General features: G+C 39.7%; 1 non-coding gene across 1 annotated transcript; it reads left to right on the top strand.

The window, feature by feature from the left end:
- Positions 1–4,078: 4,078 nt before the first annotated feature.
- On the top strand, positions 4,079–4,185 carry LOC145543882 (U6 spliceosomal RNA). The gene has a single exon (XR_014081128.1). It is a non-coding gene; the product is annotated as a U6 spliceosomal RNA (small nuclear RNA).
- The last annotated feature ends 457 nt before the right edge of the window (positions 4,186–4,642 follow it).

Raw genomic sequence — 4,642 nt, 5'->3', positions numbered from 1 at the left:
CCATTTATATTCCTAGATTCAAAAACTAAATTGGAGGTATGAGCCAAAGGGTACATTAAATTAGGGATTATTGCTTATGGCACTCTATGTGAGCCAGGTGATGCTGGGCCATTTTAATTAAGAGTTTGTTTTCAGTAACAACATAAGCAAATTAATAACATTAAGTCAACACTGAGACAGTTGTGGGGGGAGGGGTCATGGAGATAATTGAAATATGCAGTTGTGTTATAGGTCTATTGTGCAGAGTTCTCTGTCATGAGAAAAAACTGCTTTGGAGCAACTGAATCAAATTTGTACATGGGGCATGGAAATTGAGCACCAAGAAAATATGATGGCTAGAGAAATAAGGAGCTTCCCTGGTTGCTCAGCGGTAAAGAATCCACCTGCAATACAGGAGACATGCTTCGATTAAGGTAGAGGTAGGGTTTCAAACCAGGTGTATCTGATTCCAAAGCATACTGTTAAAACAGAAACAGACTAATGGACTTAGAGAATGAGCTTATGGTTATGTTGGGGGAGGAGAAGGGGGGAAGGGACAGTTAGGGAGTCTGGTATGTACACACTGCTATATTTAAAATAGATAACCAACAAGGACCTACTGTATAGCACACGGAACTCTGCTCAATAATAAGTAACAAACCTAAATGGGAAAAGAATTTGAAAAAAGATACATGTATATGAATAACAGTGTCAGTTTGCTGTACATCTGAAACTATCAACTATACTCCAATATAAAATAAAAAGTAAACAAAAAAAATTTACAAAGCCTATGTTATTAACTATGAGACTTCACTATCTGCCTGTCTTACTGTCCCCAAGGAGGAAAAAGCTAAAAATAACCAAAAAAAGTTTGGGAACCAAAGCATGAGATTAATTTTGCCAAAATATTGTGAGGTTTAGGGAAGCGATTTGGGAGTATTTTTCTCTGAAGTTTTCTCTGTAGAACAAAAATGTATGTGTGCATCCCTTCATCAATATACCATATATATATATTACTGGAAGCCTTTAAGCCTTCACCATAAATTATCCACTCATATTCAGGGAGGGACTTCCATTGTATTTGATATGCTTTTATCCCTGAAGCTGAGTGTCTGGTTAGCCCATGTGTGTTTTCACATTGTCCACTATGTTTTATTTCGTTAAAAACTAAATCCACTGAAATCAGAGCATTATTGAACCATGCAGATTTACCTTTTTTTTTTGGCCGATAAGATGGGAGAAGTGGGTTTCATTCCAGAACTACACAGTATTTCATTTTTGAAAAGCTTCCTTGAAAAAAAAATCCTCATTGAACATAATTTGTCTTCCAAATCTTTCTTCTTGCTGCGTATCATAGGCTCTGCTCTTTCCAGTCCTAGTTCTCCCCACCCGCTCCAGTTTGCAGATAATCCTTAGGAACCCTAAGTCACATTTTCTTCTTTATGCAGATCAGCTTAATTTTATCCTACTTCTTAGCTCCAAACTTTAAAATCTCCATTCTGACTGGGAGTGAAGATATTGTTTGTACTGAGCAAAAGAAGACCCTGCTATCACGAGGGTCATTCTCTTTGAAAGGAAACTATAAACGACAAAAAAAAAAAAAAAAAAGCAAAAACTGTTATACTAGATAACAGCAAACGGTCTTAATTAAAACCAAAACTAGCTACCTCTCCTTCTGCCTCATACAGGTAGGTGTCATAATTTATATCAGGGAAAGTAAACCTCTCTTCTCTAACTCTTCATTTCAGAGACTAGCAAGGAGAGAAAGAAAGACTGAAACTTCAAGCCTTCCCCAGTTCTGTGCTAAGGCATCGTTCAGCATGGGATGCATTCTCAGAGATAGGAGCCTAACCAAGCCATTACCTTGCCACGTAAAGATAAATCCCCAGAATACACACTGACATCATTCTTCCTTTCTCTTAAAATCCCCTAAGTTATAATAAGCTTAGGGGACAGTTTTTTCTCTGCTATTTTTGACAACTCCGCAGAGGCTGCAGTGATACTTTAGATGCCCTTCCTAATATCAAAGGGTTTCTATCAATTTTTAATTTTTCCTGATTTTGGCCTTCTTGATAACTGGCCTCACAAGCTGTAGCAAAACTTTCATTTAAATATCCAATGGGATACTCTTCCTGAGTACCTTTTTGGTCACCTCCTGCACACTTTTTCATTAGCTATCTTAAGTTATAACTTCACAAAAGGAGAAAGAAAAAAATCCAAGGCAAGATTTCTACTTCTGCTGTTCTAGCTGAGTCCACCATGAAAATATGTGTACAAGTTAACTGCATCTAAAGCAAGACTGCTTGTCAGCTAGTCCCTCCATGTACTTGAGGTTACCATAGAGTCTTCCTATTCAGGGAAGTATCCTATAGGAAAAAATCTATTTCTCAGCAATAAAGAAAATCCATGACAGCTAACTAAAATAGTCAAATCTAATTCTTCATTCTTACATATAAACGATAACTAATGATTGGGCTTCCCTCGTGGCTCAGTGGTAAACAATCTGCCTGCCAATGCAGGACACACACAGGTTCGATCCCTGATCCAGGAAGATCCCACATGGCACTGAGCAACTAAGCCCACAAGATGCAACTACTGAAGCTCTCGAGCCCTAGAGCTGGTGAGCTGCAATGAGAGAAGCCAACACAATGAGAAGCCTGCGCTCCGCAACTGCAGGGTAGGCCTCACTCACCACAACTAGAGAAAAAGTCTGCATAGCAGTGAAAACCCAGCACAGTCTAAAAATGAACAAATTATTTTTACAAATGACTAATTTGATCAGAGATGTCTAGGAAAACTAGTACCATAAAAGAGAAAAACTAATTCCAGAGAAAACAATTCATATAACTGAATAATGATAATAAAAAATATTTAGCATGTGAAACATGACCAATAATAATAGCAACACTAACTCAAAGCCCTGTTTTAAACACTGTACATATGTTGACTTATTCAATCCAAACAAAAACCCTGTTTTTATAGATGAAGAAAATGAGGCTTACAAAGGCTGAGTAAAACACTCAGGGTCACACAGCTCATAAGAAGCAGACCTCAGTCCAAGTCTATCCACTCCAAAGCCCATGTTCTTACTCCCTATGCTGTATTGCAGTCAGAGCCTTAATGAGTCTGACCCTTCAAAGTCCTCATTAACATTTGTCCCAAGGGATCCACCAATCTCCCAAGTTTTCATGGAATAAGACCACTCAAGGTCCACTGTGACTTGTCTAAGAAAGAGTCTGGGGAAAGGTAAGAACTTGAATTTGGCCCCCACTTAACATACATTTTGGGAAATAAAACCACTAAAATCAGCCAATGACTTCAAGAATATCCACGAGCTTCATTTCATAACAGGATGTCAACACTAAAACTTGTGCATCTAGATCTTTTAGAACCAGAAATAAGCTGAACCATCTAGAGGTGTGTCTAAAGCATATTCCTCCAGAGGCTAGGGATGTTAGTCATAGATCTTAAGCTATGTAATTGAAACACTGAAACTTGTTAGAGAGGTCTGTGAAATGATTCAGATAAACTGGTTGTCCACACTGACTAAGGTTGGCTTGTGCTTGGTCGCTTAGTCATGTCCGACTCTTTGCAATCCCATGGACTGTAGCCCGCCAGACACCTCTGTCCATGGAGATTCTCCAGACAAGAATACTGGAGTGGGTTGCCATTTCCTTCTCCAAAGGCTGGCTTAGTGAGGTTGAATTTTGATTACTCAACTGAAAAATTCAGTAGGATTTTGCATATATGACTTGCAATTATTTTGAAATGTCTACCACAAAAGTTTGGTAAGGTTTGCTTTACATTAATGAAGTAAAAAACTACTATCCAGGGAACTTCCCTGGTGGTCTGGTGGCTAAGTCTCTGCGCTCCCAATGCAAGAGGGGACCTGCGTTTGATCCCTGGTCAGGGAACTAGATTCCACATGCTGCAAATAAAGATTCTGCATACTCCAACTAAAAGATCTTCTAAAGAAAGAACTATAAGTGGGGAAAATTATACAGAGATTTATCATTCAACCTGATTTGTAATGAAAAGAATGGAACGTGTCAGGAGGATGAATTTGTGAGAGATGCAAATAGTGAAGAATCAACTCTCAGTGCTCACTTGGGCAGCACATATACTAAAATTGGATGCATACAGAGTAGATCAGCATGGCCCCTGTGCAAGGATGACACGAAAATTTGTGAAGCATTCCATATTTTTAGGGAACTCAAACCAGGGCTCTGTAACAACCTAGAGGGGTGGGAGGCAGACAGGAGGTACAAGAGGGAGGGAACATGTGTATACCTATGGCTGATTTATGTTGATGTGTGGCAGAAACCAACACAATATTGTAAGGCAATTCAGTGCAGTTCAGTTGCTCAGTCGTGTCCGACTCTTTGCAACCCCAAGAGCACGCCAGGCCTCCCTGTCCAACACCAACTCCCGGAGCCCACTCAAACTCATGTCCATTGAGTTGGTGATGCCATCCAACCATCTCACCGTCTGTGTCCCGTTCTCCTCCTGCCCTCAATCTTACCCAGCATCAGGGTCTTTTCAAATGAGTCAGCTCTTTGCATCAGGTGGCCAAAGTACTAGAGTTTCAGCTTCAACATCAGTCCTTCCATTGATTTCCTTTAGGATGGACTGGTTGGATCTCCTTGCAGTCCAAGGGACTCTC

Source organism: Giraffa tippelskirchi, chromosome 3, assembly GCF_054371585.1.
Source record: "Giraffa tippelskirchi isolate mGirTip1 chromosome 3, T2T-mGirTip1v1.2.pri, whole genome shotgun sequence".
NCBI lineage: Eukaryota > Metazoa > Chordata > Mammalia > Artiodactyla > Giraffidae > Giraffa > Giraffa tippelskirchi.
The sequence above is the reverse complement of the archived record's forward strand: the minus strand, read 5'-3'. Positions and strand labels throughout refer to the sequence as shown.